The sequence below is a fragment of the Calonectris borealis genome, chromosome 2, assembly GCF_964195595.1.
Source record: "Calonectris borealis chromosome 2, bCalBor7.hap1.2, whole genome shotgun sequence".
Taxonomy (NCBI): domain Eukaryota; kingdom Metazoa; phylum Chordata; class Aves; order Procellariiformes; family Procellariidae; genus Calonectris; species Calonectris borealis.
Window position 1 is genome coordinate 154,215,641 of NC_134313.1, and position 19,001 is coordinate 154,234,641.

The 19,001-nt window shown below is 47.0% G+C and overlaps 1 protein-coding gene across 1 annotated transcript in view; it reads left to right on the forward strand.

The window, feature by feature from the left end:
• The first annotated feature begins 448 nt into the window (after positions 1-448).
• JCAD (junctional cadherin 5 associated) overlaps positions 449-19,001 on the forward strand; it is a 63,250-nt gene continuing 44,697 nt past the window's right edge. Inside the window, exon 1 of the mRNA XM_075144005.1 lies at positions 449-597. The gene's annotated coding sequence lies outside the window, so the exon portion shown is untranslated. The remainder of the gene's footprint in view (positions 598-19,001) is intronic.

A 19,001-nucleotide genomic window follows, 5' to 3' on the forward strand; every position in this document is an offset into this window, starting at 1 on the left:
AATCACTCATATCTGTACCTCTTACAAGCCATGAAAACCCAAATTGCTGGGATGCCTGCTGAAATCCATGCTAACAGGTGTTAGGAATATTATTTTTCAAGGTACGGCACCTTACATAGGTTAGTTGGTGCAGTTCATCTGCTGCCTCTCACTTGTCATAGTATCTAGCATGAAATTCCACACATGCCTTTTATTTAGGAAAGAACACAAAAGTATGTTATCTTATTCCTCTGGAATTTTCCATAGTTACTTAGCATGTTAGTTTAAGCATAATTGGTCAGCGGGCTCTTGAAATTTATATCTTAGCAGTACTTATTTACATCAGGCTTAAAGTAGTTTGTTTCAGTTGAGGTAAATGTGAAGCATTAGATTGCAAACGTACCTAATCCGTCTCTCCTCCCCCATGACTAGAAATCCTGTGGTTAAAATAACACAGCCTCTATTCAGAGCACAAACTTAGAGCTGCTAGCAGGAGCAGGCTTGGGATTTAGACAACTCTCAGCAGATGAGTCTGTTCAAGGGTCTTTCTCAGGTTTGTTTTTCATCCTACTTCTGATCCATGAGAGGAAACCAGGCTCTCTCCTCTGGGCATGCAAGGTAAAGATTTTCTGCATTCTGTATATGGTTGCATGTGCTTGTAAAGGAGCGTATAATTGTGATTGCAAAAATGCTGTTGCAAATGCAATTGTAAAAATGTTGTTGCTTGTAGAGCAAGAAGAGTTCGGCAAATGGCTTCACAATCTTTAACTGTTAATCTGGTCTTGTGGCTATTTCCATACGACAGTGAAATGATGAAATTACAATCTTGCACAGAGAAGCAAGCAGCAGCAATTCTCCATCACAAGTTAGGGAGGCTGAGCGTGTAGGCTATGTAGGAAATAACAAACTATCGCGATCAAGCCAGACTAAAGCAAAACTGGCATTTTGTTGACTGTCAGGTATAGTCCCTCCTGGGTTTGTCCAGCTGCTGTAATCCCCATGCGGGAGGCTGAGGCTGTGCCGGAGGATGGCACTGGGTCTGTTTACAGAGTATATGCTAATGCTGTTCCAGCGTGACTCTTACAGTAACGCGGAGCAGTGCTTTCAGAAATGTTTGGATGAGGCATGCCAGATAATTAACTGCCTTTATTTGCTCTTACTGCTTTCCAAGTCACAGGGGATATAGGAAAGCATCATCTTTTCCTTGAATCCTTATTTTATTTGAAATCCAGGAAACAAGCATGATGTCTGTGCTAATGTCCGTGGAACTGTACTCCCAGTGCCGGAGCCTGTTAACGCTCCCAGCCCCTAGACTCTCGCTTCTCCCCGTGCTGTGATTCACGGGGGATCCCGAGTACCAAATCAGTCCTCCTGCACCATGGTGTTAAAACACAGTGGGTCACGCTGCTGGATAATACAGAAACACTGTTACTCAGATTTTTGCTTAATTTTAAAAAAATGCTGCCCCTCCCTGCCCCGAGGCATGGGGCAGCGTGTGTGTGTTGGGGGGCACTTATACTCTCCCTCTGTCAAGGTAGCACTGAACAAACACTGCTCCGGGTGCTATTTTGCCAGTGCTGGAGAAAGCCTTTCTCCCACCCAGAGATGCTCGCTTTCCTCTTCCCCTTCTTTCCACTCCCCCTTCCCTACCCTGAGCGAGACAGGATGGTTTCACAGTGTCCTGCCTGCAATAACTGGCCTCCCCTGGTCCCCGCTGTCCCACACCCGTGTCACACCGCAGCACGCGCTCCACTCCTCTGCTCCTCTGGAGAAAAGAGGAGGACCCTGCTTGGCACACCATGTCCCTCACAGCACAGAGCTGCCGCGCTGCGGGGAAGCCTCTTGGCTGGCAAAGATGCCCTCGTCCCTTCAGCCAACAATACTGCTTTGTCCTGGAGGAAGAGACGCAGCTTTATCACTTGGGTGCCCGGTGCAAGGAGGGGCAAGCAGGGCTAGAAGGAATACAGACACACAGCTTTTCATGATGCTCATCCACAGCACGCCGTGGCAGAGAGGCAGCTCGGAAGAGAGAATATGTGCAGAACAAAGAAATGCGGTCAGGCAGCAACTATAAAATTTCAACATAGAAAGTGGAGCTGATGTCATTTTAACGTCCCAAGCAGTGCCAAGAATTCTAAGCTCCGTATCAAGATTCAGTGCAAATCCCCCACATACTCACAATTTGTTCTTGTGGAAAAATGAACTTTTATGGAAAATATGCATGGGAACCTGCCAGAGGAGTGTGTTGCTTTATTTCTTTTATTAATTTTGAATACATTAGTTCAGAGAACAATCCCATTTTACCATCAGCTGCTTCTATCCAAGAAGCCGAAGCTTAAATGCAAATACTGGAGGCGAGGGAACTGTGTTTTTCTGTACGACCAGTTGTTAGATGAGAAGAGCCGTTTGAGTAGGAAAGGGTGTGGGAAGGCTCAGTGGGATGACTGAGTTAAAGCTTTTTTACTGGTGACATGTCTGAATCATGATAAGACGCACCTGAATGGAACAGCATCATCAGTTATTATAACTTTGAATGTGTCAAAGGTAGGATTGCATGCAGCTTCTATGATTAAGGTTACTCATATGTGTCCTGCTATAAGACCACATTCGCAGTTGCTTATAACTTTGCCAGATTTGAACCATTTAGACTGAGTTCTTCCAACTTGATTGTCTGCCTTGGGCTAAGTTCTTTTCTGGAAAATTTCAGCAAAAACTTTCCAGCCATTTCCAAGAATGAGCATAGGGAAAAAGGCATTGTTGTCCAACTGGAAAAAAAAGAAAGGAAGAAATAGGAGGGGGGAACCTGGTGATCCTTTCCTTGGATAGTTCTTCTCCCTATGCGCTTTGGAGTAGAGATCTGAAATTTGGCACCTTTGTGTTAGGAATGCGATTTTTTTTTTTACATTTTTTTAAATCTCCTTCAATTTGGCTTAGTGATAGCTTTTGAAGGGAAAAAATAGCAACTTATTAGGAACGTGCTAGGGCCAAGTAGTCAAAATCTGCTGAGATTCCTTTCCATGTGAGCGAGTCCAGCTCAGCATCTCCGCAGCTCCCAGTGCCGACCCCAATGCTCCTGTGCACCCAGTTGGTGCTACCAAGTCCCTGCTGCCCCTGCTGCCTCCCCACAGCTCTGCAGGGACCAGGCTACCCGTGTCCCCTCTCTGCAGCCCAAGAGCTGTCCCCAGCTCTAGGAGCAGTATGAAGCTGGGCTCTCCCCGTAATGCTGCTCAGGGCAGAGGGGTTGGGCAATGGAAAGGCAGGCAGAGAACAACACTCTTGACACCTTCCCTGCACAGCCAGGAGGCAGCCAGGGACCCTGGGAATGCTGGGCTAAGGGAAGGTCTGGTACTGGGATGCTAAAGCTGAAGGATGGCATGGGACTGGGATGGGGAGTACATGGTACAAGTGAGGAGTCAGAGGCTCAGGGGGCTTGGGAGCGGGGCAGGGAGGTGTGCGTCAAGGTGTGAGCCATAGGGAGAGTCTGGACATGCTAGAGCCTGACATGAAATCTGAGCTGTCTCATCCATGGTCCCTTTTTGGGAATATGAGTGCTGCCTTGCAGAACTGACTTCAGTCCTGCTCTCCCTGCAGGGTCTTTTTTTGCCAGGTCTCGCTGAGGCTTTCCCCTGTCTGCAGTCAGTAGCTGTGGGGTGTGCCCCCCTGTCTGCACATGCCCCTGGTACTGAATGTCCTCTCCTGGGATGGGAGTTGGTGGGACCTCTGCCTGAGGCATGTCCAGTGCCGCCTGATGCTGAACACTCTTGCACAGCCCCAGCTATGTCTGTTGGTCACCCTTTGGTCTCAGCTCATGACCTTGAAGCACTGGGCTATAGGCCCCGTGAAGCCTGCAAAGGTGTATGTGGGCATGGGGGACAACTGGGATAGGCGACCAAGCCAGACCCCTGATAAGCTGGTTGCTTGCATGCCTGTCTCTTCCCTTCGTTTCCATTTTGTTCAAGTGGCACCACCACACCCCTGACAGACGTACCCGAGCTCAGAGATACTTTTGGAGCACCAAATACTATAGGGAGGTGTGCCACTGAAATTTTTCCAGAGGAGTACTTGGGTAGCAAAGAAAGCCTAGGACCACACTGAGCACTAAGGAAAAATTCTATATAGAATTCTATAAGGAAGAATTCTATATAACATCTCCAGTGAAGACAGTCCATCCTGTACCATGGGATAAAGCTGAGACCTCTGGCAAAATACTGTGTGATCATCTAATTAGCAAGTGTATCATAACACATAGCACAAGGGAGGCCTAATTCTGGCATCTCTTGCCTCATGGGTTCTTCAGTCTTAACAGTATTCTTAGAGCCTATTTTTGTATGCAATATATATGCAGCATTTGCAGACAGATGGTGAAATCTCAGTGTTTCCATTTTTCCACTTGACATGATTTCCACATTGAAAGGTAGGGAGCTGCAGTCTGCTTGTTTCCACTCCTGTTGGAGTAGCTTAGTGGTTTCCTAAGGGAGAGGTGATTTCCTTCACTTCTTTTATGGCTATGGGTTATGGAGCATCCTGTACAGCCTCTCCTTCCACAAAGCCAGGCAGTGAAGTTTCATTATCTTCAGCAGCTCCTGGGAGCCCCGTGCACACACCAGGACTCAGCTGTGCAAGACAGTGTAGAAACAAAGACCAGAAGAACAGGAGCTGACAATGTGAGAAGACCAGAGCTGCCTACTGACAGCTACTGAGAGATGAAGGAGTTCTAAGAAGCTGTGAGACGGTGTTGGCCAGCGTGGCAGGCAGTGCTTGCTGCAAACTGACAGATTCACCTTTGTCAAGGATGTCACAAGAAGGAGTTTTAAGCAGGGATTTGCAGGAGAAGTGGAACAGAAAAGGAAAAGGAGTGTGGATGCTTACAGGCTTCTGCTCCAAGTGTCATGGAAGAAAACAAGAAAGTGCTTGTCTGGACACTGTGGCAAACAATGCCCTAAACTTTGATGCTGGATGAGGGTGGATGGGTGGAGTGGAGACTCACAGTCAAAGGACAGGAGATGCTTACTGGGGATGTCCTTGTGGAAGTTGTCACAAAAGAAATAAATCCAGAAGGCTGTTGCTGTTACAACTTTGATGTGATGATTACAAGTGGGGAGCAACATCATGAATGAAGCAGTCAGGTCTGTGTATAAGGTTTCTTGCACAGCTCTGGAAAAGCTGCCACCTCCTAATCTGCAACCCTCGCTGGTCCAGCCAGCTCCTTTCTTGAGACTCAGACCCTGCTCTTATCCCACCTCTATTCCCAGCTAGCTACTGGCTATATCCCATCATGTTCTTCCTACAGTTTTGTTCTGAATTAAACCACTATGTGTGACATGAGTAGTTCAACAATCACAACACTGTGCCTTGGGACTTGGCCTTTGCTGGAAACTAAAGTACATGCAATTAATTCTACGGTTCCTCAATGAACAAAATGGGGCTTTTGTGTAATTCCTATTTCTCATTTGTTTCCAAATAGTCATGAATCATGTCTCGGAAATTAATGCTTTTTTTCCAAATGATCTGCTTTGACCTACTCTGCAGGCCCGTGTGTCTCCACAGATTGTGTGGGCCAGGTCTTCTGTCCTGAGCCGTACCAGGATCTTGGGTTTCTGAAGGTGGTTGTACAGCAACATTGAGGTCCCCAGATCCTATGGCTGGAGAAAACCACATTGATCCCAGCCCTGAGAGAAGCTTGCTACCTTCCTGCAGTTGCACCCCAGATATAAATTTGTCTTCATGTTATTCTGCTGTCCAGTGACATGGGATAGGGTGAAACATCAAAGAAGTTTGTTCATGAATGGGTGCACAGATTTTGTCTCCTACCAAGATACAGTCCTGGCTGAGTACTGCTGTAGCAACCATCTTGCTAATCCAAACAGTGTTCCCCTGTATAAATCATGTCCTACTTCGTACAGGGGATCTGCCCTGTCTTCAGATGCATCCATGAAATATGTGTCACCTGGGCTGCGTGACCTTTACAGAATCCTCCAATTTCAGGGACACTTTGGAAAAGTGATTTATTTGGTGCTCTATTGGCTTGTGAGTTAAATTTGGAAGGGGAGTGAATACACAGTTATATCAGAAAAGAAAAACTCATTTCTGATAAGGCAAAGGCCTTACCTTTTTCAAAAGAAGAAGACTAAAGGATGAGGAAGATGAGCATTTCAGCCTTGTGCACTGGTGAAGACCATTTGGGAAACGCCTACCCAGACATAAATTCAGGTTTCATACCCTGAGGCAAGTGTTGTGGGTTCCCCTAAGTCCTTTTCTATCAATTAATTTATAACACCCTTGTGAATCCCATAGTCCAAATCTATGTATGAGACTTATGACATGCACAGGTTCCTAATAACCTCAAACTCAGTGAGGGTTTTTCGACTGCATGTTTTCACTTTTATTTAGATGCCTTGTCCCTCAGCAGTGAATTTCTCTTGTTTTCCCTTCTTTTCTGCTGCTACTGGTTGGATGTTTATGCCCTTGGCATTTTCTACCTGCAGGGCAGAAAGCATGTCCTTGTACCAAACCTCTGACAGCGCACGGCGTTGAGCTTTGGCTGGGCCGAGCTCACCGCACAAGGTGAATCCAGCTCTGTAGCCACAGAGCACAATAAACTCTCACCCGAGTTGCCATCCCTGAGCCTCAAACAAATCAAGCAGGGTTTTAAAGTGAACGCGTGTTGCAATGTGCAGCCCTCTAGTATCAAGGCTGTGATTGTCTGTCTGTCAAAGACCAGCCAACACACATCATGCATGATCAGCCATACCCATCTTTGTCCCCTTCTTCTCGGGCACACAGTCCTGCTGCTGCGTGTCAGGTCGCTAGCTGTCAGGCAGGCTATCACCTGCAGAGCTAAACCCTGCATTTACTTCTATCCCCAGCTGTCTCATCGGACAAAACACCAACGGGGCTTGTAGAATGGCTTTCTTGCACAAGGCATCCACTGCTGGGACTGCCAGGGTTTGTACCCCTGCTGCACTTCGGCACTAGGCAGAAATGGTGTTGTCAATAACCTATCTCCGAGAAACAGAATCAAATGAAATTGCTTTCTCCTTCTCTGCCACCTTTGTTCATAACGGTTTGTTTTGGCCTCTTGCATATATGTAATCAAACACTGCTGCTTTCCACATGCTACAGCTCACTGTGTTTAAACTGAGAGGAATCTCCCTTAAATATTTATTTAAACAATAACATCCCTTGAGCTCTTTATAAATTGCTGTACAAGACTGCCTTTCATAAAAGACCCCAACCTTTTTATTTTAATTTATTTGAACGGCTTTCCTGCCTCACTGCCGTGCTGTGGGCAAGCACCTCCTTCTGCCGGGGTTGCAGATCCCGCAGCTCAGAAAGCCGGTGTTGCTCCACGGGGCTTACAGAGCCAGCCCTCAAATTGTGCCAGCCGCTCCCAGAGTCGCAGGGCAGAGTTTCAGCAGTCATATTGTTTCTGACCCAGGACCTCAACAACCCTGTAACTTCCAGGAATAGGCTCCTTTCAGACGCAGGAAAGCTGCTCTGAGAGCCGTCTCTTCCTACTGGTACCCACACACAACGGCTGAGGCTGGAAACACAGGGATGCCAACCCCCTATGGCTCTCGCCAGCCAGGGGGGGTGAAGCTGAGGCTGCTGATACCTTTCAATAGTATTTAAATTATAACCTCAGAACCTGCAGTTCTGGGCATTTTCTGAGCAAAAGGCCTTCAAGAAACATAAAACATGCCCTGTACTATTCAGTTGGAGTTCGCAAATCTAAGAGGGACTCACCATCCAAAATAAAAAGATTTTTATATTGTACATAAAAGAACGGATTCAAACTCTTCACTTAGCAGGCCATTTGTTTGTATTTAATTTTAGCTAAAGGTGGACTTTCACCAAAGTATTGGTTGTGTTAAAGTTATCTGCTAAAAAGTTTGCCCAAAATTATCAGTGTTTAAGAGTAAGTGGTGGACACCTACAGTCCTTCTTCTGCACTTCTAATTCCACATTCTTCCAGCATCTTGATGAATCAGATATTGGAAAAATCTCCATAGTCAACATGGGTTTGGGTAGAAATTGGATTACTCACCAGCTAAAGTAAGTGCAAAGGAGGTAATTCATTATGCTGTTCCTTAACTATAAATGAGGCTCATCTCCCCGTTCTAGGCTCTGTGTGGGTTTAATCATGGGAGCTAAACAGGAGAGAAGTACCAGAGCTTCTCTGAATCATTTTTATTCTTGTCCCAGTTCTTTATCATTAATTACATCAAGGCATTTCCATGGAGACTGAGAGTGGTGCCATCAGTCTGCTGTCCCTCAGGTCCCCCGAAACCTTCACTTGCTTTGCTAAGTGCAGTGCGTCTCCAGAGGGTCCCTTGGGAGGAAGAGGCAGGCTGCGTTTTGCTCAAGATTCTTCTTGTTCTGAGTGCAAATTTCATCAGACTAAATGAAAAGATATATCCTTTCGAGAGCAAATGCTATTGGTGAAGCTGGGGGATCAATTAGCCTCTTCTGGTGGCTGAGGATGATTGCAGAAACAGTTTTGAACATCAGGAGGGCATTGAGTATTACTTTCCTCCCATGGCAAATGCATATGTGGAAAGTCTGCCTCAGACATCCTTTTCCTTTTTCCAGTCTGAACTGGAAAGACTTTCCTGTACTTTTCTCTCCATCAGGCAAGGCCATTGTCAGCAACATGGATGTAGTAACACAGTTCAATAATTTCAGATCAATACTTCATTACTTTGCTCTGTTCAGAGGAAGCACATTTTTCTCCGTGTGGGTATGTGGAGCCTTTATCCAGCTCGCATCCACCCAGCCATCTTGTGTCAGTGTTAGGGTCAATTCCCTCCTTTTAATTTCCTCCCGTTCTTTATTCACAGCATCTGGCATAGACCTTTGACGGTGAATGTGTCTGAAAGAGTATTTCCAAAATGAAGTTCTTAAATCTTTTTTTTTTTTAATTTCTTGCCTAGTCAATCTGAACAGCTGCTTGGTAGCCAGAAAGGGCTCTTTCTTCCTCTTCTTCCAAGCTTTTGCCTTTCAGTGGTAGCTCTTGCATAGCTCCTGCATTGCACGTGGCTGCACTGGGCCCAGCGTTTCCATTTCATGGGAACTTCTGAGAGTCATACCCTTGTCTTTGTACACAATCAGGTCAGAAAGTCAAATTACAGAAAATTTGAGGGACCTGCATGGTCCTGAACATGTTGTTTCAGACATATCCAAGTGTCCTGGTTTTGGGCACTGAATTCCAGAAACAAAACATTCTGATGGTTCAGAACTGAAGCAACTTGTTTCCAGCTTGAACTGAACCAAAACCTCTGACTTCCTCTCAGTTTGACATTAGTCCATGCCCTCTCTTTTCTGCTCTGGTGTCTCATGGGGGCTTGTGCTTATCTACGGTAGCTATGGCTCACCAGCTAGGCTGCATGCACCCAGAGCCACAGCAATCACACTCCTGTGTCGCTCCACTGGAGGTGGGAACACCTCTTCCACCAAGGAATAGGTTTTTCTCATGATCCTGCACACCTGTAATGGAAGGTGTTCACCCAGAAAGGACTTTAGTGATGTGACCCAAAGCACTGCAGCAGAAATCCCATCTTCTCCTGGAAGCCCCTGGAGACCTGAGATAAGGCACTGAAAAATGCAAGACTGAGGAAACCTACCCAGGTACCATAACCTGAAGCTGTGCCAGAAGAAGCAAACCCATCCACGTACCATGACCTGAAGCTGTGGCAGAAGAAACAAGCCCACTCATTTCACTGTACTCTTGCAGGGGCTGGAGCTGCCTCCTGGACATGATGAGACTCACTTCCCAACTTCTACCCTCTTAGATTTGGAGAAGGGGCTTGAAGTGCGATGCCCCACAAACACACTGGCTGTCCCACCCACAAAACCAGATGTTTCCTTCTGACCAGTAAGGGCTGGAGGGCTGTGGACAGCATAAGCACAGGGCGATAGCAGAGCTGGGCACTGTGACCGCTATACCGGGCACCCCTGCAGAGGTCCCTGATGTTTGCATGGCCAAGGTCTGCTCAAAGAAGCATTAGTTTAATTTGGCCGTGTTTGTGTGGCTTTATGAGCACTGAAACAGTGTGAGTCCAAATGATTAACTGTTGTTATTTATTAGGTATAATACTGCCCAGTCCTGGGGCTGAACCCTCCAAACTGAAGCCCAGTATATACAGTCTTGCCTCTCTCCAAACAGCGCGCAGCATCAATCATGGCACTGTAAATTGTTTACACAAAACTGCAGACATCATAACTTATTAAATAACTCTCTTGTCAGTCAGATAAGTAAATATTTCGAAAGACTGTGAACACCATGGCAAGCTCCAACTGCCCAGACCAGCTCCGAATGGATCCAAGTTAACAGGGGACCAGATTTGCCTTGCCTTTGATGTCCCTGCTCCAAATCGGGTTGAGAAGGGATCTAAAAACAAGCCTCCCTAAGGGAGGCTAATGCAGTTTAAAGATGCTCAACTTTCAGTAGAGATAACAGGAGGAAGAAAACCATGGAAAGTGTTTGCAAAGAAACTATCTTCCTGAAGCTGTAAATTTGAACTTTTGGGAGTCAGAGCCTCCCCCTCCTTCTCCACGTCCTCCTCGCTTAGCCAGACAAATGAGGTGGATGCCAGCAAACCTCTGCTGCAGAAAGGATGGAGTTCACTCCTTGGGCCATAGCTAGAGACTGCAGTGATGGGTCTCTAGCGCTGTTGGTGAAATGGGTGGTGGTAGCAGCTTTACACAACCACCTAGTGATGCAGGCAGCAGTCCCACGGGCTTTGCACGTGAGGAAGGGACAGGCGTTGGCATTGACTCCCACGCCTCCATTGCCTGCCCATGGTAAGTCACCGTGCTTTTGAAAACACACCATTTCACAGCTAACTGCTTCTGAAACATTCAGCTCTCTGTTTGGCTTAGGATGTTGTTTTATGAGATATTTCTTTCCAATCATTTCCAACAATTATTTGGGATCTTTCTCCTTTCGAGTTCACTGAGTTGTACCACTTCACCTCCTTTTCAAAAGGAATCGTGTTACAGGCAGGAATGCGGAGTTGAAAGGGCCTGAGCCTTTGCAACAGGAATTTGTTTTGGAAGCAAGCGAGTCGGAAGGAGAGGAAATGGGCAGCCCACCAAGGGCTTCGGCAGGATTATCCCACCCTTTCAGCAAGCCATAGCTGGGGCAACCCATGGGCTGGGGCTGAGCCTGCTTCCAGGGGCGGCAGGGACAGACAGACCGCTGTTACCAGCAGTGTTATACAGCACAGGATCTGGTCCTGTTGTTTGAAACGTCATCTGAAAAATCCCCACAGGCACAGACCTCACAGTAGCCACCATGAGTTGGAAACCTTTGCGTGGGTGCAGCTGGATGCATGCTGCTGGGTCGCTGGGGTGCTGAGGAGGGCAGTCTTCCATGCAGAGCCCCATCAAAGGTCACGCACAAAGTTCGTTATCAGCTGAAAACTCATTGACTTGAGGCTAACCTGATGCTGAGTCATTGGCTCAACTGCATGTTTGGCGTTTGCTCATTTGGTACCTGACTGGGACCTCCTTTCATGCAATTCCTTTAATAAGATTTTAATTCTTTGTCTTTTGAGTTACTTCGATACCTCCTGTTGCTGGTGCATGGGGGTGGTTTCCTTAAAATATATGTTTTTGTGCACTGTGTGTATTACTTATTTAATGTCAGAGGCATGTGTGAGGCTGTCCATGTTTGCAAGAAGGCAGGATTTTCATCCCAGGACTAAATCAAATGCTGCCAAGACAGCACAGAACAGACATAAATAAAACACAGGTTGTAGAGACAAACTGTCAGTGGTTCTCATCTCCTTAAATTCTGTTCGTGTTTGTGCACAACCATACTTACTGGCACTCCTGCCTCAATATATGAACTATGAATCGTGTTACAGGCATGATGATTATGAACTGATGATTGATTGAGAAAACAAGTTTAAAAAAAAGAGTAATTTCTTACTGTGGTAGCACAAGTGGGTAGATGCAGAGGGGAGATGGGAAAAGGGTGCAGAGGTAACATTGACCCGGTGGTGCACACGCCAATATGTGAAATGCAGTCAATGCAGTCAATATGTTCACATCCCACAGGTGCGGAGAGGTTTCACACATTGGAGTAAATGTTTCCTAATTCCTAGACACACATAATAGGAAAGGACAGTGCCCAGAAGGAAACATATTCAGGGAACAGAAAGAAAGGTGCTATTTTTTTAAAAGAGAGCTGGAAACACTCCAGCTCTGGATCCAGATCCAGCTCTAGCCTCCAGCCACGGATACTAACCTGCACTAGTGCGGACACCACCTAAGTGCCACCACTCTTATGGGCTACATACCTGTACTGCATTGCCTACATGGTTGTCAGTGAATGGGGTGTCCCAGTGTGCTGTATGTACCTGTGGACATTACAGGAGGAATATCCTCCCACCACCTGGAGCCCCAAAGCCCCGGGACTCCCATACTGTGCAGAACCCCACAGCTCACAGCCCATCACAGTCATGTCCCCTCTCCCATGCTGGGGGAAGGGGTGATCCACCTTTTCCATCAACCACTGCCTGCCCCTGGATGCCTACACTGCTGGCTTCTTTCTGAGTAGGTGATGTGTTGGTAACTATGCTATTTGAGGCTTTTCTGTAAGCTAAAGGTGCTGTGCAGCTGTCTCTGTGTTAGTGTTCCTATTGACCAGCACCTACAATGGGAAGTTCGCAAGGGGGGTAGATGTGCCCTTAACTAAGTGCATTTCTTTTCATATCTTCATTGCAACATCACTGGTTTTTCATCCATTAGTGATTTTTTTTTTCCCCCTCTTAACATTGTCTCTGATTTCTGTGTCATGAGGGGGAGTATTGTCAGATCGCGTTCTCATGATGGGAGAGGCAGAAAATCCGTTCTGTATATCATGTGCCCTTGGCTCCCAACACCACAAAGGATTTCTTCAAGCCCTGCTCATTATCTCATTTTATACTTTAAAAGAAAAGCTAAAATGTTGGTGACAAATGGCCTCGTTTATCACATTTAATTGACTGACTGTTCTTTTAAGCCTCTGAAACACATACTTTGGGCCAAAGCACTGGAAAAAGAACATGCCATTTACCCTGGTCTGCTGCCAGGTCACATTAAAAAATGTTCAGGAGGTGTTTGCTAGACCAATACACGGGGTGCGCTTTCTCCAGCAGTCTGTCTCCAGCTGCATGATGTGTTGCTCTTTGAAAAGGAGATTGAGCAATTGCATCAGAGGTACTTTTTATCCTTTTCTAATTGTGCTAACAACTTTACTAGAAACTTGTGCATGTGCAGCACAAGGCCTGTGCCCTCTGCAGAGGGTAGGACTTGGCAAAAGGTGCAAAGATCCTTGAAGTAGAAACATAGCCATTCTGGAAGTGGCCAGCCATTTGCACAGCTCTTACCACTGTGAGGTTGCTAATATTTATTACAGTAGCAGAACTGAGTTGCATGCACTGAAAGGGAGGCACCTTGCTCCTAACCCGTGCTTCCCACCCCTCATGCATTTTGCCCTGCCGCAGCAGAGCCCCTGCTCCGTTTGAAGCCCTGTCTGTGCCAGCCCGTGCATGACCTTATGGGATCCCAAGATTGGGGTCTACAAAGCTTTCCCACAGCAGGGCCCATGCTCTGAGTGGCTCTGAGTCCCCCCTCTCTCTGCTTGGTGTGGCAGAGCCTGCAGCTCCCACAGCCCCCACCCTGCGGGTGCTACCTGCTGTGCCACCCCAGGCTTTGCCTGCAGTGTAAGTGGGTGCACTCCCACCCCAGCACCCTTTCCTCCTGGTTCCTACCAACCCTGACAGTGTCGTCCCTTTCATGAGCAAACAGCAGAAATGGGGTTGGAGTGAAACTGTTATGGGAAGGGTGAAGCCATTACGAAGTTGTATGTGGAAGGTGTCAATGCTTCCCTGTTGATTAGGGGAGTGTTTTGAATGGGACCCTGGGGGTCTTCCTTCATCCCAGAACTAACCAACAATTTCATTGACAGCTTGGGCAATGGAAAAATAGAGCAATGTGCTTGTTGCAGCTATGGCGGGTGTTGCGCTGGCTGTAGGTTGCAGGAATGACAAACTGGAGATCGGGATTGAAAAGCCCTAAGATGCAGTTTGGGAGGAATGAATGCACACCTCTCCCCAGTGTCCCTGAGCCAGGCTGGGGCTGACTGCCTGGGCTGCTGGTCGGCTCCAAGGACCTGCAGGTTGTGATCAGTCACGGACTGACTGAGCGCCTGTAATATCATACTGTTGCAAAAAAAAAACCCCAAACTCCATTGTGGAGTACCTAAATAGAAATACAGCGTGCAGGACATCTCCCTTCCCTCTGTTCAGCTCCCCCTGTTAGTGTGAGACTTCACCTAGAGATTTTTTTTATGGATGGGGATGCTATTCCTCAAGAAAAGCGTATACAGGTATGTGCAGGAAGGTAGGCTAAAGAAACTGGGTTTGATTAAAGAACAGATGTCTGAAGGCAGAAATAATGGCTTTCAGGCACATAAGGGGCTGAACAAAAAGAAAGTAAATAAACTGCTCTCTGTCCCTGCTGTAGATAGCAGCCACATGCTAAAATTTCAATGAGGGTGTGTACTGGGTCTGGCTGGGAGGGAGTTAAGAAAGATTTAAGACAGATTTAAGAAATGTTCTTAATAGTAAGAGCAGTAAAACGCTGAAATACTTTGTCTCAGGAGACTGTGGAGGTTCTGTTATTAGAGATTTTTAAGAACAGGTTATCCAGACATCTGTAAGGACTGAGCTAGGCATGGGGTGGAGGGATGGACTGGAGCCAGCCTGAGTCCCCAGGGACCCTTCTGCATGTCATTTTCATCATATTAATGTGAACACACGAGACTCCTCTTATAAAGTACTAAAAACATCACCCTGGTTTCTAAACAGCCCCCAGAAAAGGCTTCAGTCTCAACTGAGCCCATCTCTAGTTTGGAGATGGAAACCTTTTGACTCCTTTCCCCATCCCACCCTCGGACAAATCTGCTGCAAAGGGGCCACTGAGCCCCCAAGTCACAGAAATCTTCTCCCCCCTCCTGTCCTCTGCTGGTCTGGGAGCCCCGAGCTGGAAAAGGCAGCAGCAGAACCCTTGCCCGAGAGGCACCGGGGTCCTGTGCCCTGGGAGAGCTGGTCCCACATCCCTGCTGCTCCCCACGGCAGCACACACAGGGCACCCCAAAGCCCAGCACCACCCCCCACGGCTGCTCGCCCCCGGGGAGACCCAGTCCCTTCGCAGCCCCAGCCACCCATATGCTGACCACTGGGGGACTCGGCATTGCATCCTAAGTAAAAGATTGACACAAATCCCGCTGTCCTGATTAGCAGCCCGTCTAATCCCCGTGATGTCAGCAGGGTTTTGTGTGGCAGGATTTGGCCCACTGCTCTCGTACAGGCACTGCCAAAGAGCTTTGGGTTTTATTCCCCTGCCTTCTGGCCGGCGGTGGGCAGGAGCAGGCTGCAGGTGTGAGCCTGCAGGAGGAGCCTGCGCTGGGCTTTTAGCCACCCAGCAAAATTCACTGCCAAGTTTTGTTTATCTCGGTGGGAAAATGGGACAGAAAGGTGTTTCCTGAAGAATGCAGAAAAATCCCACTATGCAGTTCCTCTTTAAATGCACAGCATATCTATATATGGGTTTGATTGTATCTATGTGTATAAATATATATATTGCAATTATGCTGTTTTCATGCTTCCTACAAGCACAGTTTCTGGGGCTAAGACAAGGTACACATGTGGTGGGGGGAGGAAAGGGAGACACAGAAGGAGAGGAAACTGCCGCTGGACACGGCAGCTCTCCTCTAACTCCCATTTTTTACACTGATGGAATGCACCCGGAGACTGTTTCTACTATTTAAGGAAAAAGGTTCCTATACAAAATCCTGTGGTTTTGAAGTGATCCTTTTATAGGCATAAAGAGATTTTTCCACATCCCTCTTTGATTTCTTTTTTTATTCAGACCTGGCTACTCAGATAGATATTTGCAGAATATCGTGCACTGGAATCAGACACTTTGTTCCTATTCTTGGTACTGGAGATCAAATATCCCACCAGTTTACCACATAAAGCCACAGGGATGCAAACTGAAGTCAGTTTAGCTGTAGGGCAGTGCAAGAGAGAGTTGAATCTGGTCCTGTACCCATCCCGAGGGATTTTGAACTGGCAATGCCCCGTGACAGAATTGAACGTGCTGTATGTTCTGCAGTGGGTTCGCCATCGCCACAGCGCTCTCTAATGAGTTGTTTACTCTCCTGCTTCTCAACAGTGGTGATATTAATGGCATTTGTAATCTCCTCGATTTGGAATAAGATTAACTATATGTTAGCCTTGAGTTAATAACACAGATTTTTAGGGTGTGTATCCTAAACAGCAGTTGGATGCAATGCACAACCTGCACCTGGAGCAGGGACCTAAACACTCATCTCTCCTGTCCCAGAAGTGGGAGATGTGACATTCATGTCTGTTCGGGCCCAGAAAACCGTGAGCACATCCCACATCCTGGACAGCATGTTGCCAGCAGCGATGTGGGACGGGGGGGTGACGTGGGGTGCCTGGGCTGTGACTGTGGGTGCTCATGTGGGAAGACTCGGCCAGGCAGCCTGTGTCGCCTGCGGGGTCTCAGGTGGGAGACATCCAGCCTGAGGGCAAATGCTGAGCTGCTTGGCCTGGCCAAAATGCTGAGATGTGAGGAAGCAAAGCAAACCTTAGGGATTTACAAGGAAGCCCACAGACACCTGAGAGCTCCCTGAGTCCCTCTTCAGGCACCAACGTCCTTGGGGGCATCCAGGCACAAGTGCTAAGCTGGGGACCCAAAGCAGCGTTACACAGCTCAGTGCTTTGTAAGGACAACACAATCTTTAATTTATTACTCCAGACTATACAATCATATACTGTGCTGGAGGTAGCTTTTCTGCACAAAACTACAACACAAGGGATTTACAGAGCCCCAGTAGCTGCTCAGAGCCAGATGTCTATTATCTCATCACATACATATGCTGCACAAAGATGCCGGCACTAACATTTTCCTTCATTACCACGGAGACATGCCTGGTACCACCAGTTTGCACTGCCATAAATAACAACCTGTCCAAGCATCTCCCCTACAAGTGCTGGGGAAAGGAGGAAGGACATATGTTCCAGATGGAAATACAACCGGGGGTTGTGCCCTCGGTGGCTTTGGGTTGTATAATTTTATCTCAGTGCAACCTGAGTGGGAGTGATTCCTCCACAAACTGCACCGTATTTGGCTGCTTGCACACTTCCTTTTTTATGAAAGTAGGGACTGGTAATAAGGACGATGGCAAAACTACTGCAAAGCAGCTGAGACTCCCAGTATATGGTAAAAAAAAATTAACCCGCTATGTGGTTCCCCCTTGACAGATGAGGCATGTTCACTTATTATTTACATCACTTTAAAGAGATGTAAATCTCTGATTTCAGAAGAATAAATCCTGATTTACTGCCACACGGAATGAGTGGAAAATGCTGAAGTTGGGTTTTGGATCAGTGGTACAGGTCTCAACTCTCCAGGCTTTGAGGACTCTCAACTTGAAATCATCTTTTAACTGTATATGAGGCCACCATGGAAAATTGTGTGATCCAGATATGCTTCCAGCTCATCTAGAAGGAGCGATTAAGGCCAGGCTGAGGATATATTGACAGAATGGGGATGGAAAACTAAGTGATGCCTGCCTACAGAGGGACAAACTCATAACGCTCTCCCAAATTGTGGGTGGTCTATTGTGCATCGCTCTAGTCAATGAGAACATTACACTCATACATGCAAACCTAATTTGAAAAAGCATTATTTAAACTGAACAATGGATGTATTGTAACCTCATCATTCGCACACACTGAGCCTCAGCCCTCCGTTCTTCTCCAGTACATAGTAGCCTCTTCAAAATCCTGCAATTTGATTTAAAAAAAAAGAATGCTGTGGGCGTAAAGTTAGCATAGAAGTACACAGACCACTGATGACTCTGTTTTCATCCGCACAGAGCATAAGGCAACCAGATGATTTATTTTTATTGGCACTGCAGGCAGATAAGCTTCCACTATTATGAAGGAGAGAAGTGCGGGTTGGCCCAGGCTGTCAGTCAGAGCACGCCCAGCAGAAAGACTACAAAACTCAATTCAGTAATTACATCCTCCTTAAGGACATATTGCTGAGGAAGGCCAGGATCTCTGCTGCTCCCATTGCACTTGGAAATAACCAGGAGTGCTCGTAGTCAAAAAAGGACTTGGACTGTTGTTAATTTTTGTAAATGTTGTGGCATGTCATGGCATATCACGGCTACGCTGCAACTGAATCAAAAATGTCCAACTTAAAATAAGAACTAGATGCTGAGGCTGAAAAATAGAAATCCTCTATAAAGGTCCTGAGACCTGGTGCCGCAAACCCCCTTCCCAGACTTCGTCGAGGTGTGGGCAAGGGCAAGGTTGAGCATCTCTGCTTGGAGAGCTGCGTCCCGGGGAGGCTCACCAGCTCCCGGGGAGGCTCACCAGCTTCTCCCCCTCTCCCAGGCAGGCTCAGCTCCACGTGGCCCACCCAGTGCTTGTCAAACCTGTTCGCAGCCTCCCCGCCGGCAGCCTCTCCCACTGCCCCCTCGACTGCCTCATTGCTGCAAGTCACCTCTGCCTCCCACGGGCAGGGAGAGCAGCCCTTTTTCCCCTGCGACCACTTCAGCTGGGCTTTCCAGTATACAGAGCTCACCGGAACAAATCTTTTCCCTTTGGTTGTTGCTCTCCTGGCTTCTACAAAACAACATTTTGTGGTCACCTGGACTTTGGCACTAAGGGAACAAACTTTTGATGGATATTCCCACTCTTGCTGGGTTGTGGCTAATTTATCTAGATCCTAAGCTTTCCTTGAAGGAGACCTTGATTATCATGCAAATTACATTTTTACCCTGTTCCTCTGAGATCTCAAGTGGGAAATGAATTCTTTTTGGATTAACGATTGCTAGAGGATTCTAGCAAGTAAAAAAACCATGAATACAAATGGATGATCAGCGTCAAATATCAAATGATATTAACAGCACTGCAGAATTGCTCTGTAGC